Consider the following 25152-nt stretch of genomic DNA (forward strand, 5'->3'; position numbering starts at 1 on the left):
ACATCATGTTGACTTTTTGATAACCTGGGTAAAATAAACTCCAAACTCTTTAAAGCTTCTCCCCCCTTTTTAATTTCCCTTCTCTCTTCCTCCACCTCCCACCCCCCACCATCTCCTAGCCTTTAGCACTATGCTTTGTAAGTGCCAGGCGTGTGTTATGTCATGGAATCCTGGGTGTCACTCTCAGCACTGGCCCTAGTGTGCTGCTCCGACCACCGCAGGAACAGTGGAAATTTGTGCAGAGTGGCCCCCATGCCTCTGAGTGGCTCTGGGACCTGAGAGAATCATATTACACCACCAAGCCTCGGCTTCCTATGTATGAAACTGCATAAATGTCAGTCTCATGTCTCCATACGACTAGAGAGTCACAGGGCGAGGACGCCAAGCCCAGCGCAGTCATCGGCGCTCAAGCAGGGCGAGCTGCCCCGCTCCCGGCCGTGGCCACAGCCTTCATCTGAGACTAGCTCATTACTCAGAAACCTCTGACTTCCTGGCATTTCTGTCAAAATCTCACATCTCTTGGGAAGAACCTTCAAATGCCACATATTTTTCCTAGTAGATATTAGCTGTTTCTGAGGATTAGAGTGTCTCAGAAAGTCCTGTCCTTCACATCAGCAACACTTCTTCGAAATAAGGGAGGTTCCTCCCTGTCTTTCCCATCTTTCTAGCCTTATGATTCAACAGCCATTTACTGGGAAATATATGGAAATGACCGGTTTAGGTCATCAATTCTCCCCATTTAAAAATCCAAGAAGAAGTAAGCGTGAAATATCTAAGTCGAGTTGACTTGGTTAAAATAGCTGTGCCCATACGAAGCTATGAGCTTTCACTAGGTGGAGGGACCATGCTAAGTGTTTCCTATACATGGACTTTTCTAATCCATGAAGTGCTCCGTGAGGAAAATGTTACCCCCACTTCACAAATGAGAGAAATGGGATTTAGAGAGGTCTCCTGACCAGCCCAAAGTCACCAGGTAAGACACAGGCAAAGCAGGGACTGGAGCCAAATTCAGGAACTCCAAAGGCATTTTTTCTTAGCTCCTTTATGCCCTTCCAACTCCAGAACGGACTTCTGCAAACCTTCCCAACCCAACAGTTAGTTACGAGTTTGTGAAATGAGGCCCTTATAATGAGCCACGGTACATATTGCTGGAGGAGCCGTGTGCGCGCAGAGCCCGAGGAAGCAGCTGGAGAGATTAGAAGAGGAAAACACTGTCTCTGTGCCCAGGGAGCTTGCAGCCTGTGAGGCGTGGGAGGTCGCACCAGAACATAGGGCCTGTGTGACCACGGCAGCACAGAAAGGGTCCTTGGCTCTCAGGAAGACAAGGAATGCCCATAGAGGGAGGATGTGGTAGTGTTAGTTAGGAGAAGTCACGTGGTGTTGGGCCTCCCAGATAGGTGACATTCAAAATGAGAAGGGGAATAGGGAATTCCAAGCAGTGGAGGTGTGGGGCCACGGCAGGGGGTGGTCCTCCCCCACACCTCTGGCTCAGAGAGTCCTGGGGACAGTGATCGGGTGGCAGGGGGTGTGGCAGGCTGGGCCCAATTCCAGAGGCCTCTGGAAGCTGAGATGAAACCCAAGACCCCTCCCTGCTCAGTGGAGTCACGTCAGGGAGCTAGTTTAGGGCGACTGGTCTGGTCTGTGGATGGTGATTGCTGGGGGGCGGGGGGGGGCCATCACAGCACCCCACAGACAGAAGAGGAAAGTTGGGAGCCAGCTGGGTAGTCTGGGAGAAAAGCAGGATCACAAGTTTAGAACTGAGAAGCTCAGTCTGAGGGGCCTGGGCTCCTGAGGCAGAAATAGGCACCCCATGGCCCTGTGCAGAGCCGCCCCACTCACGGGCCACTAGGCTGCCAAGGAACACTGTCCAGTGGGTGCCAGGAGCCCCAACTTCTCCATGCAGTCCTCTGTCCCCCACCCTGTCATCCTCCTCTCTCCGCATCCAGATGCACTGTCCCGCCCCATCTCCAGGAGATAGGGCCCAGGAACAACGATTGTGACACTGTGCTTGTGTGTCATATTGTAACTGGGTTTCCACATCCTCCTGGCTATATTGTAAAAGCTCTAGAAGAGGAACAAGGGTGAATAATGAAATATAGGAATGCAGGAAAAGAGGAAGCCACTGAGAGACACCAGCCCAACTGAAATATGAAGAATTATGGAGAAGTGACAGAAAGGGAAGTAAGAGCAAGGAATTGCATTGGTGGCTTAGCAAAGCGCACACACACACACACACACACACACGAACACACATGCATACATACACACACAGAAGAATAGACATGCATGCACACACATAGAACACACATGCACACACAGAACACACATCCACACAGACACAGAGACACATTCACGCACACAAAGAACACACATGCACACACACAGACTCACATGCACACAGACACTTGCAGAGGGACCCATGCATACACACACAGACACAGGTGGATGCACACACAGTCAGAGATGCATGCATGCACACACACACAGGAAAACACACATGCACACACACAGACAGAGATGCATGCACACACACAGTAAAACACATGCATGTACACAGAGACACACAGAGAACACACATGCACACAGAGAGACACATGCACACACCCAGGAAAACACACATGCACAGACACACACACAGAACACACATGCGCACAGAAACAGAGAAACATGCACACACACAGAACACGTGCACACACAGAAAACACATGCACACACACACAGAGAACACACATGCATACAGAGAAGCATGCACAGACACACACACACAGAACACACATGCACACACACGGAGACAGAGACCCATGCACACAGACACACTCACACATGCTCACACACAGCCTTCTTTCATCTACACCAAACTTCTAAAGAGTATGAGTGCTCAGTTCTTGGCCTTGGAGGGAGAGTAACAAGCCCACTTTGTGCGAGTCTGCCCTGCACGCCTGCCCCTCAGCGGCGCTAGATCCAGGGAGCCCTGAACTTTCTAGCAGGCCATTCTACTTCTTTTGTATTTAAAAAGCCAGAGTAAGAACATGGTAAAACTTCCTAACATTATAATCAAAAATTTAATTTTAGGGCTGAAGCAAAAAATAAAACTAACAGAACAGAAAGCATAAATATGTTCAGGTAGGTAAATTTAAGGATCTCCAAATATCATTTTTTAACAGGCAAGGAGCAAAAAGCCTGAAATCTAGGGAAAATGAGAACAAACTAGTGAATTGACGCATTTGTGGCATTTTCTGTTTGTGGAGATAACCGGTAGCAGACCTCTGAGTCTAAGGCATCCTCACCAGAGGAGTTTGGAGGTTGCTTAGAAAAAAGTCCTTATCTAGTGTTTTCACAAGCCTGTGGCAGGAGGGGCCAGGGGCCCAGCCCAGGAGGTCTTCCAGCCTGTCCTGCCGACAGAGGCCTCTGCACTCTGACGGAAAGTTCCCTTACTAGCACACGTTTTAAAATTAATGCACCCTTTCCCCCTCTTCCTTGTTTTCCAAGAGAAACACCGGCTACCCCAAGAATGATTATTGTTTTTACAGGAAAATACTGATTATTTGTTGAAACTTTAAATTTGAGTGCTCCCTTCTGAGGATTCTTTCCATTTATGTATGTATGTATGTATGTATATATCTGCAAGCTAACACATTAAACTTTGTAATGACTGTAAAACAAGAGAAACTGCAGGCTGAGTAAAACTTGTACAAAAAGTTTTGACCACAGCTCCTCAGCACACAGCCCAGTGAGCACAGTTTTCAGGGCCCTGGGGAGGATTTCTGGATGCTCCCTGCCTCCCGCCCTGCAGTCTGGCCCTTGGTGGATGTCAGGCAGTGCCTCGATCATGCCTTAAACATGACCCTCTCCTACTGCTCTCCACCCTCCAGCCCTGTTCACTGATGACGCAGACCTTACAGGCACCTGACCTTCGGTGAGTTTCTGCTCAGGGGAGGGGAAGGAAAGCTCAGACCTCTCGGTCACTTCCCTGCAGAATGGAGGAGGCCAACTGCAGGGGCTGCCCAGGAGAGAGGCGTGATGCCTGCCTCCTCCACCTTCTCCACAGTCCCTGGCCGTCCTCCTCTGGGCTCCCTGCTGGCAGGTGCTCTGGATTGCATTTCTATGCATCAGGTATTGCTCCTACCAAATGTGACTTTTTGACAGTGACATGTAACACTGAAGCTGTCCCCACCTGCCACTGAAATCCTAAATACTGACCATATCCCCACTAGATAAACCAGTTTATTCAACAGACACTTATTTAACTCTATGGGGTGCTAACATCTGTGCTAGCATCTGTGCTGAGGGCTCTCCAACCCACCATGGGGAGTCACCCCTGTGACCACAGGGTCTGTAACCAAAGGCATGGACTACTTTTAAAATTAGTTACCAGTGCTAGGAAAAAGAAGGGCAGAAATACTAGAGAGGGTAACAGGAGACCCATGAGTCCAAAATTTCAGCGTTCTCTCTTTGCCATCAGTTTTTGCAAGCAGGTTTCTCAACTCTGAACCTTGTTTCTTTGTTCTATCTAAATGAAAAGCACACGGAACAGAGACTGCTGCCTTGGATGTCGTACCAAGCTGCCTGCTGCCTCTCAGACTCCCTTCGTCCCGCCCTCAGCAGGGGGTGCCCAGAGCCCTCACCCCAGCTTTGCTGCTTGCGTGTTTGCTGCCTGGGTGTGCCAGGCTGCAGGAAGGGATCTGCTCACACCAGGGCAGCTGGAAGCAGAGGCTGCCCACCTCCACCCGGTTGCCCTGCCAGCGGGAGCCCCATCAATCCATGCCGAGGGCCCTAGGGAGAACATAGCCCAGTCACCCACCACGGTGACCAACTGGACATGCATCTTTGCACTGGTTTTCTCTTCCCCATCCTCCCCTGCTCTCCAGAATCACCTTTCGAATGAGCTCTCGCCTTTCGAAACAAGCTCTCTTTGGCTTGTGCTGGAGGGAGCCCGGGCTGGGAGAATCACTGCTCCTTCCACACCAGGGAGAACTGCCAAAGACACAGCTCACAGGCACAAGAGGCAAGCCTGGGGTTTTAAATCTGAGTGACAGCTGAGCCCAACAGAGCCCACAGATCAGCACCACCCAGGCAGATGCTATGGCGCAAGTTCTCCCTTTTCTGCAGCTTTTGGCATTACAAGCATCCAGACTCTGGGCCAGACGGGGTCCCAGTGTGGACGGGTCTCCTTCTTACAATAGAGGCACAGGGAGCAGGGAAAAGCTGTGACAACTGCCTCCTCCCCGCAGAGAGCAAGCACAAGGCCCTTGGAAATTTACTGCTCATGGGGAGATACATGAAAGAGGCTTGTTGATACTTTTTAATAAATAAAACTGTTAGCAACTTACTAGTAAATTTAGAGATTCACTGAAAAGAGAATCCCATTAAATAAAAACGACACAGTTGAAGATTTATCCTGGAGCAAAGACGGCATCCACCAGGCCCTTGGCCAGCAGGCCTCTCGTCACAGCCTCTGGTACCCGCAGTCCAGAGTGCACCTGGAAGCTCTGAGTCTTCTGGCCTGCATGTCCTCACCCATATCACCAGAGGACTGGGCCCAGATGGTCAGTCGCTCCATTTGGTGATGTCAGAGGCTGGAGGCAACTTCTTTTTCTGTTCTCTGTCATAGCACCAGTACATCCATTCCAGAAATAAAGGACAGGCCAGCAGATGTATGTGGGCTCCAGCATCAGGCCTATTTGGGAGCTATGGTGACATGGGAAAGATCTGCAGCTAAAACAGCTCATCACGGCAAGTGTGTAGCTGGTGGGACCAAGGAAGAAGAAAGACAGGTTGCTCTTTCTCACTTTTTTTTTTTTTTTTTTTATGCAAGTGTCCTGAAAGTCCTGGAAACATGGATCTGCAAATTCCACTCAATGCTGGAGGAAGAGGATGGCCCCATGCTCTTACCACGTCCTGTGTCAGGGTGTGGGCACAGAGTCATGGGGACCACTCCTGCAGACCCTGGGCCTTCATTTCTTTCTTTGATTCCTGTGTCTTTTATGAAGAGCTTCTACCACAAGCTCTAAGCAAGGAGAAGAGGCATGGAAGCTGTAACCTTGCTTATGAGCAATATTTCATTTTTAGCAAATACAGTATAACAAAATTCTAAAAATATGTAAGAAGGGAAAATACATATTATGTGTAACTCATAGAAAGTTTTACCCTCTGCAATGACAAAATTCTCATTTAGGTTCCTGATTCTGCCAAGCTATGTCATGGCTGAAATCCAAGTAAAATAAAATTTCCAATAAATAATAAAAGCACATTTGCACATTAGATAAAGAAATGTTTCTACTGTTTTATTTCAACTTGGAGGCTTCAGGTTTAAGTGAGAGAAACACAACAAAAATTTAAATAGAAAGGATGTGAATAAGTGACCCAAAGAGGTTGAAAATGTCATCTCTTTGGCCTCATTCTGAAATGCTAAACCTAAATACATAAACCTGAGATGAACAGTCACCAGATGGGCTTATCCCCTTCCACTGACACTGTTCTTACTCGGAAGTCACACACATCCATCTGCATCGAGTAGTGACAACAGGTCAAAAGTGAGAAGGAAAGTAAAACGGACCTCTAAGGCAAACAACCAAAGAGAAGTCAAACCCCTGAACTAAAATTCACAAGTTTATTCATAGGCGAGTCCCTCTGGCACTTGCTGGAAGCTTATGCCCTTACTTTAGGCATAGCTGTAAAAATGATTGATTGGTCTTATCTTAATCTTCAGCAGATTAGAAGTTGCAAATTAGAAAGCAAAGTTAGAGACAGAAAACATTGTCCAAACAGATGAGCAAATTCAAAGCCAGGATTGGTCAGGGCACAGCTACAAGCTCTATGCACAATGACTTTTTCTGGAGTGAAGTTCAGGACCTTTGGGAGACCAACGCAAAGATACCTTCTGGCTACAAGAAGACTACACATCTGCAATCTAGACTGTTGTGGAAAATCTAGAAGTCAGTACTCTGCTGCACTGGAGGCAAGAGAAACGTGCTGAAGGGAGGAATAAACAAGAGAACGGGCAAGCAAATGCACTGATGATACAACCCTCCCTCCCTGCTCACTAAGTGTGCACCCACAAGTGAGCTCCCCAAAGTGCTGGAGCCAGTATTTACGACAGCCATCTTCAGTTAGGAAGAGCCAGTTAGAGTATTTTCAAGATAGCCTTTTAAAAATCTTGAAAGAGACTGGAGGTATCTGGTAAGTTCTAGGAAGATTCCTCATCCGAAATGCACTAAAAATAAAATGGGGCAGGCTGGAGTCCTTTAGAAAATTTAGCCTTGAAGAAATGCTCCCTACTGCCAGATGCTAGATTAATGAGCTGTTGGCAGAGGTGGCCACGAATATGTGAACATGCGTGTCAGGCCAGGTAGAGCCCCAGATATCACAGGGGCTCCAGGAACATTTGCTGCCATGATGGGCTGCTGGCTGGCTGGCTGAGCAATTTCACATGTGACTGGGACAGTATTTTTGCCTCCCAGAACCATTTCTGTACACAGAGACTGTAGATCTGATTGCAACTATGTGCAAAATGCATAAATGTCAGGTAGAGGTAAGTGAATTTGGTGTCGACTGCTTCCAGGGTCCTGATGCCGGGAAAGTAGATGTGGAGGAAATAAAGAATATTCTGAGATTAAAAACAGGAAATGGGTGAATTCAGTGCCCCTTCTGGGAAATGATGAAATGAAATGTGTTTCAACTTTAAGGTGTAATCATGCAAAACTCAGTTTATCAAGGTTCTGAAGATATATGATTTCTCACCAAGATAAATGACTTTTTAAAATTAAAAAAACCCCAACTATTATAATGATTAAATTCACCTTCCATATCATAACAATATAATGGTTAAATCCACACCCCCATGGCTGATATTATAAAAATACATAAAAAAGAAACAATATCTAATGGACAGTTGTCATGTGGTAAACGTTTCAGTAATCTCAAATCAAAATTTACAAAGTTTATAATCAATTTGTTTCTATTCTTTTATTCAGGGTTGCAATACACAAATTGAATTAAACAACTAGAGTTACCGTGTTAAAACATAAGCTCCTTATGCTAGAATGCACAGCGAGTATTTAAAAAACAGGTCTTAAATCTGTAAATGTATAAAACAGAGGCCCACTCTGCTCGCCTGATCCTCTTCGGCCCCCAGGCATAACCGATGGTGCCACTACCCTCTGTGAACCGCTGAAACCCAGCACGTGGGGAAGCAGCGTACCAACAGCCCAGCGTGTCCGGTGATTTCTTTTCACAGACTGACACACAGAGCAGTTGTACAAATTGTACTAAAGATCTACATTTATGAGTAACCAATGCAAATGAGAAGGAATGAAAGAACAGAAATGATGGGAAATCTAACAGCATAAATATTTTTACACTTCAGTGACACATTTCTAACGGTTGAGAATGAGACAGAGTCGTCTGTGCGCAAGGTAAGGTCATCCTTAAGAGTCTGTTGGTGTAACGTGCTATCAGAACCCAATTTATCCTCCCGCCTGCCTGACTCTGAATCCTGCCTAAGGATTCTCAATCCAGCTGCAAAGTCACCTGCAAGCAAACTCTTCTTTGAAGATCGGGGGAGGGTGTGAGTTGCTGGTGGGTTCAGAAACGCTACCCGTTCAGTTCACTCTACTCCCAGAAGGGCCCTGGAAACCAAATCTAGCATCTGTGCCATGAAAGCCAAAGGTGGGGGGAGATGGCGGTAAGGAGGGAGAGTCTGTACAGTCTTCTTGAGAAACAGAGACAGGGATCAGCCTGGACAGCTGGGCTCCTGCTAAGGAGGTGATGCAGGGAACCCATGGGTGTTTGGCCTGGTGTGTATCCCAGGAGCTCAGCCCACGGTCCTCTGGAGCACAGGGCATCAGCACATGGCTGCTCAGACAGGAGGGGCAGCTAGATCAAAGCCACAAGGTGGCCACAGGATTGAAAGCCAGGCCTGTCCCCAGGGTGCACGGCCACCACACACAGCTGCCCGTCATCCTCCTATCACTGCTGAAGCACCTCTACTGACTTGGGGATAACTGCATTTGTTTCCCACATGGCTTCTTATATCTGGATTTGGTATTTTCCAACCTACAGCTTTTCTGAATGAATTTATAAAATAAGTAAGACAAGCTGTCTTGTTTTCAAAGCCTTGACTCGAACTTTGCACGAAAGGTCCCAAACTTATTTCTCACAGACCTTTTAACATGTTTTAAAATACAAGAATGAATGATTGCAATGTTACAGGATTTTAGCCAGGGTGATACATGCTATAAGATGTCTTGATAAAAGGCAATAGAAGGAATGGTTCAGACCCGCAATTATTTTGGGGGGAGGTAAACTATCCCAAATAATTCCCCATCCCATTCCCCAACACTCCCACCTCCCACCTTCCACCCAGCTTTAAACTGAGCAGCCATTACTGCTTCTGGAATACAAGTATGGAAGGCCTTCTCCAATGCCAGCCCTCCCCCCAGGGCTTTCCCCTCGGCCCCTGTGTAAAGTGGAGCTGGCTGCAGAGCTTCTGTGTCTACACCTGCAGTTCCTTGGCCCGCAACTGTGTTCACACCCTGTTCTTTACTCCCATCAATTTCTTTTAAAATTTACCCATTCTTGGGCCGACCCCGTGGCTCACACGGGAGAGTGCGGCGCTGGGAGAGCCGTGGCTGCGGGTTCGGATCCTATATAGGGATGGCTGGTGCGCTCACTGGCTGAGTGCCGTGCAGGCAACACCAAGCCGAGGGTTATGATCCCCTTACTGGTCACAAAAAAAAAAAAAAAATAAATTTACCCATTCTTGAAGGTACAGAATATATGTCCTATCTTCTAAAAAGCCTACACATTTCTCATCAAAACCAATTTCTCTCTTTGCTTATTTTGTGGGTTTTAATACTTCCGCTCTAACATTCTGTATATTCTCCCTCCTTAGAAAGAGTCAGGCTGTCCCTTATTCATCTTTTTGTGCTCAAAAAATATTTCATGAATAAACTGATAGGCTGGATATCACAGTCAAATTCTCCTTCCATTTACTAATGCTATTGACAATACAATACCAATCTGTAGCAACGTGTCATTCAGCTAATATTCATTCTTTTGGTGGTAACAAAGGTCATCAATTAAAAAACAAATGCTTAACATAAAAAATGGTAACAACTAGGGGTCAAAAGAGCCAGAGATTTAGAATCTGAAAACTTGTGTCCATACAAGTTGTGTGATTGGAAGATCAGTTAGTTAACCTTCTTAATTGTATAAAACAGCCAACCCATGACCAAGCGGGAGACTGGAGAGCTCCAGGGAGGGAATTGCATCTGTAGGCCGGCCAGGGCCCGAGCATTGCTGGAACCTCCCTCGCCTGTGGAGCAGAGACAGCAGAGCCTGCCCATGGCTAGGACCAAGTCCCCTAAACCAACGCCACCGCCAGTTCTCTCTTCTCCTCCAGGTGACTCAACCTTATGAAATGCAGCACCCCTTAGCAACTTCAGCGGTGGTGCTGGTGCATCTTATTCAATGAATGGGCACTATGACTGGGCAAAATAACAAAGCACCTCCTGAAACCGTTTCCTTCTGACCCTCTCAAGTGCTGTCTTGCTACTCTGCTTTTCTCTGTGCCTATCCTCCGAGGAGCTGTGGCCCTGCACCGCCCTGTCCCAGCAGTGCTCGGCCTGCAGGCTGCTGACACAAAACGGCAGCCGCCTGGTGCTCAAGAGGCTGGGCCTGGCACAGGCTGTGGGGGCGACCACGGCTCAGAACCTGCCTCTTGTTCTAATCTTGGGACCATCGTAATGAGGAAGCAGCACCTTAAAGAGGTGTTTTACCTCAAAGAGTGTGCCAAAAATAACTTTCTCAATGTACATATCCCACTCTTATTTTTCTTTGTGAGGTGAGAATTTTGCTAACAGCCTGTTTGTGGCTCATCTCATGAAGTCAACAAAGTCAATGAACCTTCTCCTGCTTCAGCTTTGGCCAGGACTTGCTCACTCTGTCCCGGGGATCCCGAAAAGGTGGGATTGTCATTTCCAGAGGCGGCAATTTAAAACTTCAAAGAATTATTTTTTCTGACAAACTGAAGACATGAATTCTTTTCACTAGTTAACAACTGCGAAGGAATGGCTGACTGATGGGAAATCAGCAGAGACGTCTCTCAAATAAGAGAATTCTCTTGGGAATTCCCCTGGTATGTCACATGAAAATCTTGGGATTTTCTTTATTCTTTCTAAATAAATTAGGTACTTCATACTTTGATGATAGTAAAACGTCCCTCCCTCCCCTCCAGGCCCCGTTTCTCTGTAGACCTTGGAGCATGAGCCTTCCTGGCCTAAAGAGTTGGGGAACATGGGACAAGGGGCCTCCACTGACAGCAACACGATGCTGTATTCACCACAAACCATCATAGAGAGCCACTGCACACCTATGACTCTAAAGTGTTCTTTCTACCTGGTTTCCCTTTCACTTAATCTTTCTAAGAAATCATACCATACCTGGGGTATACCACCTGCCCCTGAATGATTCACAGAACCATGTGATAGGCCACCAAACATTTAAACTGAGCTCTGGAAATTCTGGATTTCAGGAAAGAACAGATTTGTCTCAAGATATTTACACTCACAAAAGTAAAAATGAAATTCAATTAAAAGTCTGCTACGCAAAGCTACTTGTAAGACTAGAGTTACTGGAATAAGGTAGAATTGAAGGCGTATTCCTATGCGACATTTTTCTGCTTTTGGTTAGATGCATGGTGTGATTTGTGCTCCCTACAAGGAACATGCAAAAACTCAGTTTTCATACAACGAAAGCGTGGCTTTGACCTTAGCTTGGTTCCCTGGCACACCATCATGACCTGCTTCCTTCTGCAGGTGCTTGTACTGACAGTGAGCCAAGGGACGCTAGAGGAGTCAGGATCAGGCGAAATGGTGTCCTTAGCAGCTCAGGTATGCCAATTTCATCTTTTAAAAATTACTATTGTAACAGATTACAAAATCGTTAATAAATAAATAAATAAGCTTCTCAAGGTTAGCAATTCTGTCTTCTTCATCACTGTCCCTGCATCTGGCACATACAGTATTTCCAAAAGATCTTAACAGGCTGACTGAACCAAACAAGATGATGATAATGGCCAGTTCCTATCCTTCGACCCAAATATCAAAAGCACAAACACAGGATGAGGGAGGTCAGTCTTCAGAGCTGTTCCTGAGAAACTGACTCATGGGTTCTCAGTTGACAGCTAACATGGGTCCTGGCTGTGGAAATCTAACATAATTTTGTGTGTGCACATGTGCTGCAGCAGGAGGAGCAAGGAAGGTGATATTGCTACTTGGCTTCTGCCCCTCAGAACTAGAATATGGTACAAAGTTCAGAAGCACTGAAATGTGTCTAATATTCAACGGTTTCACAGACTACCAGCAGCGAGTTCCGCGGAATCCCACAGTTGGCTTTAGCATGCTGTCTTCCATTGCATCCTGAGGGGAAAGGAGGCCACACGAGCTCCTCCCAAAGCAGGGGCTCGTTTTTCTCTTTCATTCTGCATTCTCTGCTGAGGCCAGGAAGGTCCTTTGGGTGCCATGATCTAGGAGGGATGCAGGCATCCCAAAGAACACCAGGGCAGAGTGAGAGCAGCAGGCGTTAGCAAGGCCAATGTACTGTGGGGTTTATTTCATTATATTCCGAGGAAATGAACATACTTCTGCCAGGAGAAGGGAACGTTTAGAGGGCCTATTGTAGCTGTCTTCAGTGACGGAAGGGCTCTCACACTTGAGATAAGAGAAAGTAGTTATATTGCAAGAGGCTGCAGGAATGGATCAAGGTAGAAGCAGATTTAGTTCAGGACTTTTCCAATAAGAAGTCCTTCCCTAAACCTACAGTGGGTCCCCCGAGGTGTCAGAACTGGCGGGCCAATCACCTGTTAAGGATGCTGAAGAAGAACTTAGGCATTGGGCCTTCCATCTAGTATGCTTTATGGGAATGAAGATGTCTCTGCACAGCAGCAGCAGAAGGTTGTGCAAACAAACTGTGCACCTGGCCAGCTGTGGGCGCTGGGGGTGCAAGGAAGGTGTCAGCATCAGAAGCAATTCTAAACTTTAACCCGTTTCATTCACGTGCAGACCGAAGCTGCTACTTGCCTTTCCACTAGGGGAATGGTTACACTGCAATCAGCATGTTCAGTAGAAGCAACCATGAACTCCAAGGCATAAAGCTAAATATTTTCATTAAATAGTTTGATTAAGCCAGATGTTCAAACTCAGGCAGAACTGTTTATAGGACAAGGAGATAGTTTATTCTATATTTGTTTCTATCTTTCCCCTTTTTACCATTTTTTCCCTCTTCTGGGCCGCATCCTTCCTTTCTTTCACTGAAATGTAAACTCTTTGACCCTGGGAATCTTATCTGTCTTGTTCACACCTGGGCCCAGCAGGGAGCATGGGCCACAGCAGGTACCTAACAAGCACCTGTCTCATTAACTGATCCTCCATAAACCAGCTCAATCTCCACCTCCTGCTTGGTTCCTTGCATTCTGGAATGCTGACACCACTCAAAACCAGGTCATTCGGCTCCACATCTAGCAGAGACTGAGGTGCAAGGGTTCCATTTAGGTCTCTGCAGTTTATTTACCTCCTCAAGGGAGCTGGTTCTTACACATCTTTGATTCCCTATGACATCTGCTCCAACAGCTTGTAATAGATTTAGTGACTGTCCTCTGGAGACAACACAGTTCTGAGTAACATGTCAATAAACATTAGGACCTCTTTTTGGTTTTCAAAACTAAATAGGATAAAACAAATTAATAGTATATACTTATAAACATTTTTATAAGATGGTAATTTAATGTAGGACCCACTAATAATTTCTGGGATCCTAGAATGTTGTTAATTCAGATTTTTTGTATGCTAAAGGGCAGGAACAAGGCCACAGGGCATGACCTTCACAGATTCCAGACTGCAAAGCAAAATCTAATTATATAGCAAAACTTAGAACATTCATTCCTCTTATTTTTTCCTATCTATAGTTGATTTAATTTTTCAGATGACACATTTTATTTTTTCCCCTCAACTGTGTAAGCACTGTTCCCTTCCCTTTTGTTTCAATTATTTTCATCTGGTGGTTACAATGTCAATTCCGGACTTTCAATTCCCTACCAAGGTGGTTGTCTATTTCTGCAGCCAGTCTCATGAAAAGGCATTACAAAGAGGGTTTTCACAATACATTGGATTTAGTCTTTCTGTAGTCAAAATGTTCACATTTCTACTTTTTACCCTGAGCTGTATTATGTGAGTGAGACGTGATACCAGAAGCAGCGCTGGGGGGATCCTGCAACCTACCTGCACACGGTACCAAAGTTGTACAGCTGTGCCAGCTCATGCCCAAACACCAGGCTGCGGCCATCACAGATCTCCTTATGTACGAAGCTATGTTTGGATTTTAGCACTGATACTGAGGAGTGGAAGAATGCTAGATGTGCTCACATGAACTTAGGCAAACAGTGTACAACTTGTAAAATCTGTTTCCAAGAGTGCACTAAATGTGAAGGTAAGATGTGGATGATTTGCCCTATGCGTTGGTGATGTGTGTTGAGGAGGAACTTACAAATACTGCTGAAGGACCACATAAGGGACTCTTTGGAAGGGACAAAGCAATGAAGGCAGAGGGCAGGAAAGACATGGCCAGGGCACTCTGGCAGGAGGAAGCGCATGCAGTGAGCACAGGGCTAGGGTTCACCCTTCCCGACCCAGCTGTGCAGATGAATGAATTCTCAAAATTCCACTTTACACATCATTCATGTAGGAGAAAATGTGATCTTGTTCAATCAGTTTTGCAGAGGAAGAAAGAGGAGCTCTGCGGTAGGCCTGCCCACCTATCCAAATTCTAGTAAGGCAGGGAGCCAAGAATTAAACCCAGAAGTTCTGCTCCAAAATCTCCTATCACAAGCTGGACTCATCTTCTGAAGTTTTCTTGTTTTGTTTTGTTTTTGTATGATAGGACAAATTTATAAGTCAGCCCAAAAAACAATTCTTACTACTTTACAATTACATACTATTTTGAACAGCCACCCCTTCTTCCCCCACATCCCCCAGCATTCTCCAGGTTAATTCACTACCTTATTCAAAGGTTCTAAAAGGGCTTTTGACTATTTCTAAAGGAAAAATAAAACCCAGACTGAAATATTCAAGAGCATGTGCTTGGGTGTCTGAAGGTAATTGTAGGAGGGAGATGCAAAGAAAGTGTGAACCTGGAATAAATGCAGATGCTCCAAAGTCAAGCCTGCTGGGCGTGTGTTCAGGGGGAATGGTCCTTAATCCCAGGCCTGCTGCACAATATTAAACTCTATGCACATTCACCTAAGAAACTGGGACTGCCACAGCTAGAGCCAGCAACCTTCTCACATGCCACAATGTTTTTTTCCTGGTGCAACCCTCTTGTGCAAAGAAGTAGTTCTCCTTGTCAATAAATCCTGAGCCAGGTAACCCCAGTCTAATTCATTTAATAAGCAGCAAAGAGCCAGAGATTGTGATCTGTGGGATTGTGTGGCTTTGACTCTTTCAGTCACTGCCAACTGCACCACTGCTTTAGTCTACCTGTCACACAGGGAGGGCGGACCTGACGCTCCTGGGCAGCCTCTTCTCTATGCCTCGTAAAAAGTCTACTCTTGGAGGCCAAGACGATTGAGTAACTGACATTTGGACCCATGTAACAGAATCTTGATGCAAGTGTATCCACGATCAAATGTTAAATGGAGGGAAGGAAGAAAGGAAGGAAGGAAAGAAGGCAAGAAAGGGAAGAAAAGAGACAGGGAAAGGAAGGGCTAAGGACAGTAACAACAATCAAAGCCACCATGACAAATCTGTGCCTCGGACGGCGTGTGCTCAGGAAGTGTGGCAGCCGCCTGTGCACACGCTGTCCTCTGAACTGCAAGAAGAGCGTGGTTAGCAGCGGGAGGCGTCCCTTACCCAGGAAGGGAGTCAAATGCCAGGGCCACCCACGCACAGTCTCTCAGGACACGGGTGCTGAGGAGAAATGGCAGGCTGGCTTTCTCTGGCTGCTCCCTGTCCCTTAAAAAAGTGCTTTCCTTCACCTCCTCTGCTCCACCGCCTCATCAGGAGGCAGCAGCACCTTTTAGGAATTATCAGGAGGCTTCATTCTGCACAATTTTTGCAACACAGTTTCACAGATGTGGTGGTGTCTGTCTTGGAAGCTTAGTTTACTTAGCACAGGTCCTCAATGGCACTCTCGTGAAATGTGCTTTGTGTCTATAAAGCAATTAATTACCTTGTTGCAAAAAAACTAAAGAGGATGTCCTAACTCAAAAAACTTACCAGAGAGAGTGCACGAAAATAAAATGAAGGGATGAAAATGAAAACTAAAAGTCTTATATTTCTGCATAATTCAGCTACTAAGCTTTGGAAAACGGGTATGATTTACATGTTTACATGTCGCTGTATTCTCACTGTTGTGCACTTAAACAAATGCCTATAAGACCTATAGTTAAAACAGAGCTACATGAAATAAACCCAAAGGATCTTGAATTTGGATTGGACCTAGACTTTCTCTAAATCAAATGTGGGCTAAAGATGGAAGAACTAAAAAACCGAATTTTCACATTCATTTGTAATGAACATTGAGCGAATGTTTTGAAGAGCAAATTGATTTTAAAACTGCCTTGGAGACAAATGACTAGTGTTTGGTTGATAAATGACTAGTTTTCGGCTAAAATTCAGCAAGGATTAATTTTAAAAGGTTTTCTATAATATAATGATACTCTTCTCTTGGGAGCCCACTGATCTGCCCGACCAGTAGGTGGCCCCTAGCTTCCTAGATTCTGTGGCCCCTGGGCACTTGAAGTGTGGCCAATCGCATTGCAATGTACTGTCAGCATAAAATACATGCTGGATCCCAAAGACTTAGAACAAATGGAGGTCGAGTATCTCATTAATAATTTTTTATACTGAATACATGTTTAAATAATAATATTTAGGCATACTGAGTTAAGCAAAATATATTAAAATTAATTTCACCTGTGTAATTTTTCTTTTTTAATGTGGCCACTAGAAAATTGCGAAGTACTAATGCAAACTGCATTCCATTTTCACTGGAGGGTAGTACCCGAGTATGTTTGACTCCCATATTTCTCAAACACATTCCAGAAACGCTGGTTATCATCCATCTATAAAACCTATGTCGACCAACCAAAGTCTGATCAAGGTTGCTGTGTCTCAAAAGGCATAAAGCCAGGCTGGGACTGTCAGCTTAGAGACCCAGTTAGAAAGACCCCACACCTAACACTTAATATGCACATACATGTGCGTGTGGTGCGCATGCACACAGTGGGCTGATTTGAAGGACAGGTTTTTAGATACTTCATCAATAATAAAAAATAGTTATTGAAATGGGAAAAATAAACTAACAAATACAAACCCTTATAATAAATGCTTACATCCACCTCTACAAAGTTAAATATAAAAATCAGTGTTGAGACCATATATGGGTAGTAATAATACCTTAAAATTGCAAGTAAATACAGCTTTCAGAAAAGGCAAAAATAACTCCATTATCTTCTCAGGATTAAAGCCACCTCACTTAAACCACAGCATTCTCTACCGAACACTAATTTCACTAAAGACTGCTTAAACTGTAATGCTAGGATTAAACAAGTGGTAGCCACACCAGGTAATAGTTAATTGAGCACTTCAGCAGGAGTAAATGCTCTGGGGGTACTGTCAGGTTCTTATTTTTATTGTCACCAAGTTCAACTGGAGAGCACAGAGATATTATAAAAGCAGTCAAAATTCTGCCCGGTTCTAAGAATAATAATAAAAATAATCATACTGCTGCCTGCAGGGCTATAATAAAAGTCCTTTTCTCATTTCAGCAGGATTTCACTTCTAAGGGAACAGTCCTTCACTCTGAAAAAGAGAATGACCACATATGCCACTCGGCCCTGCCACTTCAGCCAGGCACTGGTGGGTGCTGGAGGCCTTCCATTGATCACGACCAGCCTGGTGGGGGAAGACACCGGCTGTTCAGAGCTTCACAGGAATTACTGCCCATTTCAGTGGAAATGGACAGCCTGCAGCCACATCCCCTGTCAGGGAAGTACTCTCCTGGCAGCGGGCCTCGCAAAGACACACTGCGACCTGCCGCTCAGAGATCCCTGCAGCTGAACTCACAATCCTGAAAGTAGGGCACCTAACAGCTCTTCAGTTCATGGGGAGAGAGTGAGTGTCAGGTGCTTCAAAGCACCAACGTGCAAAGAGCATCTCCAGTACTTCCACAGTAGGGTTGGTTTTCTGCTAGGCCCCCTAGATATTTGCATATTGCTAAGCCCTTACTGAGAAAGTGTCTTCAGGAAACCACCGCTGGCACAAGGACAACTGAAGCATCACCATCACCTCCTAGATCTGTACACACATCTCAGGAGTGTATCTAATCTAAGGAAGTCAACAATTCTTTAAAAAAGACCAAGTTAATCCCATGATTTGAAGCATACGGTGAGGCTAATGCTTTTCTGGAAAAATCATTGTAATTTAAGAACGATGTAACTTAGACAAGTCTTGCTTTGTGGTTTAAAATTCCTCAAACCAAAATAACAGCAATAGTAATAATAGCAATATCTCATAAATAAGACATAGAATCCTTTTCTAATCATACTCCACCAGCAGCCAAAGTCAAAGAACGATGTAACTTAGACAAGTCTTGCTTTGTGGTTTAAAATTCCTCAAACCAAAATAACAGCAATAGTAATAATAGTAATATCTCATAAATAAGACATAGAATCCTTTTCTAATCATACTCCACCAGCAGCCAAAGTCAATGCAAAGGAAGCATTCTATTTGCTGATATGGAGATTCTAGTTGCTCCAACATCTCCAGTTTGTAATATCAACAGCAAAGAGTTTCTTGTTGGACAAATTCTATGTACCCCTTACTGCCCCACAGTCCTCCACAATAGGCTCACTCGTTCCTAAAGACCCCTTCATAAAACACACACATACACACAGACACAGAGTGATCCACAAAATAATTCCTTCTTTCAAATTTCATTGTAGCTGTCAGGACATTAAAATTGTCTTTAAGCCAGTGGCATGCACATAAACCAGCCCCCCACCCCCCAAAGAAGCCCTAACTTGTAGCATTTGCCGATTTCTGCAGTGGAAATACATCCAACCATGATTGACTTCAAGCTACCAACAGTCAAAGAATAGCCTAGCGGATTTTCCAAGAATTTAGCTGTCAGCTGATTCCAACTGGAGCACACTTTAGGAGTTCCCTGTAAATTTCTGTTATTCCTACAAATCCTCCCAGGCAAAGGGCTTAACATTTTGAGCAGATCTGTGGTAATTTGTGAAATGTAGTTCCTGTTAAGACCTTGAAGACAACTGGGCTTATCTGGGGGAGGACAGTCCTGCAGCCTCCACTACACACGGCGAGCCAGAGCAGACACTGTGAGCGCAGCTTCCTGAAATCACCAGCTCCCCCAGAACGTGTGTTTTCTTCTCATTTAACTGGCTCCATGGAAACTTCGCAGGGCGACGGATCGGGGCTCTGCTCTGCTGAAACCTTTCTACTTTTGCATAAAAGGAGGGGAAGCTTTTTTTTTTCTGGGTTATATTTACACTTCCCAAATCAGAAAAGTCCTAACCAGATAGGGGACAGGTGGCAACTGGCAACCACAGCTCAAACCTTTTTTTTTTTTTTTTTTTTTTTTTCCATTTCTTTCTGAAACCCCATGTAGAAGGAAAGTTAACGAAATGTCGGTTGGTTGTTTTATACACAGAGCCAACTACTCTTTCAACACAGATGGAACAAAGCAGAAAATAAAATTGGGACCAAAAACTTAGCAGCAGAAAACGTTATTTATCTACTACTCTGATAGCACTTCTCATCTAAGAATCTTTTTTATTTCCCTTAGTAAACCAGCTGTCAGGTACAATGTGATCCTAAATTTAGCTTGTGAGATAAAAATGAAGATAAGATAAGTACTGGTTTTTGTTGATAAACATAAACAACTTTCCACAGTTAACCTGCACCTCAGGCGACATGAAGTGAAATCTAGAAGCATGTTTGGAAAACGAGGATGGAAGTTTTTGAACCTTTTCTGGCCTGGTTTTTCTATAGGTGTTCCTTTCTAATTCCTATGTCAGGTTCTGGAACGTTATTGACTATACTAAAAAATCTTAAATAACCAGCCACAAATGGCCCTTCTGGATTTGCGAACCTCTCATGAGTGGGTAGTGGGTGCTTCAGGAAGGGAGGATGGAAGCGTTCAGGCTACAACGTGGCGCTTCAATTGGGGCTGTCTTTGCTTTCTCTCCCAGACAAGAAACACGAAGAGACATTTGGGTGTCACGATGACCAGGGCCAAGGGGTACCACTTGTGATGTGGGTGGCTACAGTTCCTGCGAGGCAGGTCTCCCACAAATATCAGTTGTGCCCACTGAGAAACAGTGACTTAAAATAATCAAGATGCTGAACACAGATACAGCCTTAAAATCCTTCCTCTCGACTTAAAGTTCTCTTACTGTCCTGCACTCTCCATCTGCCCTTGCCTCGCCTCTTTGAGTCAACGCCAGCACCCCATCCATTCATTCAACGCACACTTACTGGGCACCACCTCCTCTGTGCTAGGGGATGCCCCAGAGCCGGCGGAGCCACAGTGAGCAATCAGGGCTGAGCCCTCCATCCATAAGCGGTGATGTGTGTGGCTATAGAGAAAAACAGGGCAGGAAGGCTAGAGAATGGTGACACAGCTACTGCAGAGCATGTGGTCAAGGAAGACCTGCCCTGTGTGTGCCCCTCTGAATAGAGACAGCACCTTGAGGAGCCCCGGGGAACCTTTTCCTGCCCGGGACATGGTCAAGGCAGTGACCCCAGTCCAGCTTTTAGGTGACTGACCCCTGCCTGCCCTGGGGTTCTTCTTGGGCTGGGATATTTTAATCCTTCCTTCTCCACCAGTTCCTTCCTATCAGCCTTCAAACATATTTAAATATTCTCCTCCTAAAAAGATCAACCTATGAACCCCTCCCCCAGTCCTGCAGCCCCCTCAGCCTGTTCCTTCTCTTCGTCCCTTTGTCCCTAACTCCTCCGTCTGCGGCCGCCCTCTTATCCCCACGCCTGCTCCCCTGTCCCTCTTACACGCTGGCTTCTGCCTCCACCATACGGAGCTACTTTTGGGAAACCCACCTGTGACCCCCAAGGCCTCTTGCTAGCACCATCATCCTGACCACCCCTTGAGACTCTGTTGCCTCTGTTAAAATCTCTTTCCAGTGGCTTCTGTGTCATATTTCTTTCTAGAAATTTAGCCTGAGTCCGACAGCTCATTCTTTGTTTCCTGCTTTGCTTTCTCTCCCAGACAATTAAAGGTATTATTCCCTAAGGCCCTCAGTGCTCCACTGTCCCCCAAGCTGAGGACACACCACAGCTGGAACCAGCTCCACCGCTGACATCCCTGCATTCGAGACAGTTCCTTGGCTAGGAACCATCGCCGGATCTCCCGTGAATCCCAACTCTGGGTATATTCCCATCTCGCTCGGTAGAGTCACAGTTACAGCAGCTTCACCCCCGACACCCATGGAGTGAGTGGGACACACCCCCACCTAACTCTCCCTCTCCCACCGCTGCCCCTGCTAAGGACACAGTGTTTCTCCTTTGAACTGAGGCCTCGCTGGTCTGTCCCTATTTAATCCGTCATGAGAGCAATCTTTCTAACACACAGTCTGAAGGGGTGAGTCCCCAGGTCCCCTCCAGGACCCCCCTTCCTCATGCCCCAAAGCAAGCCACAGGGGCCCTTTCGTGCCTGTCTCGCTTCACCCACCCCTCTCCTTCCACCCTCCTCATGTTGAAACAGGATTCGCTTTCGTCCCCTGCTCATGCTGCAGGTGTCCTGTGAGTCTTCCCCATCCTCCTCTCCCCGGCGCACCCCCAGTCAGGAACACTCCTTCCTTGTCTGTGTTCTTGAAGAAAATCCTCGAATGCTGGTTAGCTCGGCTCTGCATTACCGTTACCTGCCATCCGTCTCCAGTCTGTGGCTGCAGGTTCTTAAAGGCTGTGGCCGCATCAGCCTGGCCCAGCCAAGGGCTCAGTGAATGTCACTGATATTGAATGGGGCTTTCCTAATGTCCTGAGAGGCAGTGAAACTACAATGTGCAGAAAGCTCTAAGCTGACAGAAGCAGAATCCACACAAATCCTAAAGCGGACTCAGCAGGGGAGACAGGGGGCAGGGCGGCACCTTGGTCATGGTGACTCTTTTGGGGCAGACACTCAAGGAACCTGAGGCCCTGGGTAAGGTCTAGGGGTCAGGCTTCTCCCTGAAGTCACCTCCTAACAGTCGTCACAGGCACAGTCCATCCAGTCTCCAGATGTCTCGGAATATCTGGCATCAAGCATGCCGTACGAAGATGATGGCAGTGTCAACAGCAGCTGTCATGGGTGACTGTCCACCCTGTGCCCCAGGGGCCAGGGGACACCATCATCTTGTGGGTGCAGAAATGGCGTGAAGTCACTTGCCAGGGCTAGCAAGCTGGGGAACAACCAAACCAGGGCTCTCACTATCCAGAAAGCATGCTCCCAGGCACAGAGTTGGTGCCTGCAAGTGAGCTACTGTGGTCTTTTATCACCTAACACACACACACACACACACCACATCACACGTCAAACATACATGCACATGCATACACGCACAACACACACATATACACACAAACCACACACATGCACATACATCCACACATACACATACATACACACATATACACACCACACACACCACATCACACGTCAAACATACATGCACATGCATACACGCACAACACACACATATACACACAAACCACACACACATGCACATACATCCACACATACACATACATACACACATATACACACCACACACACATACACCATACACATACAAACACATAGCACACATGCATACGTCAAACACATGCCCACGCACAAACACACCACACATACACATCACACACATACAAACATATACAAACATACACATACACACATTATCACACACACATGAACATGTACACAAGTATGCACATGTACCATGCACACACACAAACATGACACATATACTACATGCACACACATGCACAAACACATACATACACACACATGCATTAACTGCAGTTTTCTCCATGGAACATTCTTAAACCTCTGCTGCCTGGTCTCACCTGTCTATACCAAAACCTAGTACAAGATAGTATCTGATACAGCACAGAATCACTTATTTTTATTTAGTGTACCGAAACTGTCACAGAATTCTGTGAAGAAGATCATGATTTCCAAACATTTTGCCCTGACTGACAAATCAGAGGTAATAAAAAGACAATTTGGAAAGACTGTAAATTAAAATTTATCTTGAAATGGGAACCAATGAGCCTATTACATAGTAGCCTCTCATCAAATAGGGAAAGACTTGGAGGGTGGGAAAATAATTTTTGCAATACTGTAGTATCTTACATTGCAGTAGTTCAGGAAAAGGACAGGCTTTCCAACCGGCACCCTCTTGGTTTGGATATGTTTACAGCAACAACACCTGCTATCTTCACAAGGCATTCCAAGACACAGATAGGAAATTGCAAGATGAATAATATAGAATTGTAAAAGTTTGCCCCATCAAAACCACTGCACTATAATTCAACTAGGAAGAGGGGCAGGGAACTACAAGAGCCAGGTGAACAAGAATCCAAATGATACGCTTTTAGTTGCTCCTCAAAGAAAATGGAGGGAGGGAAAAAAAAAAAACAACAACGTCAAATCAAGACCCCAGCCACTCTGAAGTGGAGCAGACTGCTCTCTGCTTGTGCCTGCTCTCACATTTGAACATGCCTGAGCTCAGCTGCAGCTCAGATGCTGCTAGATAATAGTTCTCTAGCTAAAATGGGGTTTATCGGTTCAGAAGAGATGCATTTCACAGATAAAACAACTTCCTCTAGCTGCTGATTAGATAAGCAGGCTCTGCATCTGTGCTCAGAAGCCGCTGCCCAATCTCCAATTAGACCAGAGCTGAGGCTCTCTCTCCATCCTGAACAACTGTCTCCAGCTCCTCCTCTTCCCTCCTGGGCTGGGGAGGAGTGTTACTGTCACTTGCCCATGCCCAGCATAATCTCGGTCTCCTGCCTAACACTTTAAAATGAAGGGGAGATTTGGCACCAGAATAACCAATTGAAAATACATGGATCCTCTTACAATTCCCGCTTCAGTCCCAGAACTCACGGCTGAGTAAAGGAATTTTTTCTTGATTGAATGAATCAAAAAAAAAAAAAAAAAAAGAAGATTTATGTTTTTACTCATGGTCATTTTTCCTGGATTCTTGGCGGGAAAAGATTTTTTCTACCTTTTTATATATTTTGCAGTTTTTCTAGGGTGAATCAAACCCCAGTCAAAGTATTGCACGTGAAGGACCAAAGTTGTGCTGATTTGGCTTCTATCTCAGCATTACCATGAAGCACAGAGCCATGCGTCCCAGAGGTACCATGTCCAGCACTTACGTCCTGAACCACACCACTGATGGAACAATGGTTATCCCCCCACAGCTCTGCCAGCGCGCCGCTTACAGGAGCAGACAAAGAAGTACATTCTAGAGTGAAATGGGCATGTATAAATACATTTGCCATCTCCTCGTATTCAAACTCACATTCCGTTCTGCCTAAAAGAATCTACTGCGTAAGATTGTCCTGATGATCAATCCATGTAGGCAAGTCACCCAGTAAGCCCCATTCAACCTCTATTGGTCTCAGTTCTATGCTGATTCAAACACCCCCTCTATGTCTGTGCCAGTTCAGCCCTACGGCAATACTGTGCTTCTGATCCTGGGTTCATCCTCTGACTCCACTCTAAACCCTATATTTGGCTGTCATCTTTCTCAGGGGTGGCCATCCTAGTTTATTAGCCTCGTATCCTTCTTCTCTATCCTCTGGCCTTTTCTTTTTTTCCTCTGCTCCAGCCCACAAAACCTCCTTCCTCCTTGTTCACGGCCAGTCTTGCGCTTGGAACCAGCCCGATCGACAGCCACAGTTCCCTGCTCTCGGAGTCAGAAGCGCACCTGTGTGCTGGTCAGTAGGCTCCTAGCGACCAAGGATCCCCAGTCAATGGCAGGACATGGAGACGTGCACAGGTAAAGAGAGAGCAAGTCAGAAACTGGCAAAAGTCCATGATATGAAGGAGGAGGAAGAAATGGAAGCGTTC

General features: G+C 45.7%; 1 protein-coding gene across 13 annotated transcripts in view; it reads right to left on the reverse strand.

The window, feature by feature from the left end:
* The window catches only part of IKZF1 (IKAROS family zinc finger 1 (Ikaros)), a 93604-nt gene that overhangs the window by 41092 nt on the left and 27360 nt on the right, over positions 1-25152 (reverse strand). The window lies entirely within an intron of this gene.

The sequence above is a fragment of the Galeopterus variegatus genome, unplaced genomic scaffold (genome assembly GCF_000696425.1).
Source record: "Galeopterus variegatus unplaced genomic scaffold, G_variegatus-3.0.2 Scaffold540, whole genome shotgun sequence".
Lineage (NCBI taxonomy): Eukaryota > Metazoa > Chordata > Mammalia > Dermoptera > Cynocephalidae > Galeopterus > Galeopterus variegatus.